The sequence below is a fragment of the Phaethon lepturus genome, unplaced genomic scaffold (genome assembly GCF_000687285.1).
Source record: "Phaethon lepturus isolate BGI_N335 unplaced genomic scaffold, ASM68728v1 scaffold22255, whole genome shotgun sequence".
Lineage (NCBI taxonomy): Eukaryota > Metazoa > Chordata > Aves > Phaethontiformes > Phaethontidae > Phaethon > Phaethon lepturus.
In genome coordinates, this window is record NW_010541478.1 from 1080 (window position 1) to 1870 (window position 791).

Sequence of the window (791 nt, forward strand, 5' to 3'; positions counted from 1 at the left end):
AGCAAGGGTCCCATCAGACAGCGGAATGGCCAAGACTCACCCCAACACCACTCGCTCCACCCCACTTGTCACGCCAGCACCAGGGCTGACTGCAGGCAAGACTCCCAGCATCTCCCACAGCTGGGGAGCTGTTTCGGAGCAGCACGGGCAGGCAGGGGAGGAAGGCGTCCCGGTTGCGTTCGCAGTGGTTCCCACCGGCGTGGACGCTCCCCGGGCAAAACCGCCCATCCCTGCCGGCTGCAGCACCACACGCGTCCTGCCCGCCGGGTCAAAAGCTCCTTGTTGAAGAAACAGAGGCCCCTCTGCGCTTGTCCCAGCCCCAGCCACCGCAAAGCCGCGGGGGACAGCCGCAGGCAGTGTCCCTACCAGGGATGGAGCCGGAAACTCGGCCCTAAGTGAAGGCTGCTCTAATAAACAGGAACCTGTAAAATCACTTCCCTCCCAAACACTGATAAGTGCCTAATTTTAGCCAGGGCAACGTAGAAACTCGTGACGCTGCCGGCGACCTCCAAGAACAGTCGCTCTTTCATTCGGGCATCCCGCGCAGCGGGGGGAGCACCCAGCCGGGGGCAAAACCGCGGCCTGGCAGAAAACCCGGCCCCCCCAGAAAACCCCACGTGCACCCAGAGCCCAAGGGCACCCACAGCCTCACCCCACATGGGGCTGCTATGGGACCCCTCTGCCCACGGGGCAACCGGTGCCCACCAGCCGCTGCCCTGACCTCCATCGAGCGCTCGGGCTGCGGATAAACAACTCCAAACTGGAGCAGCCGGCCGGCAGGGCCGCGCGGG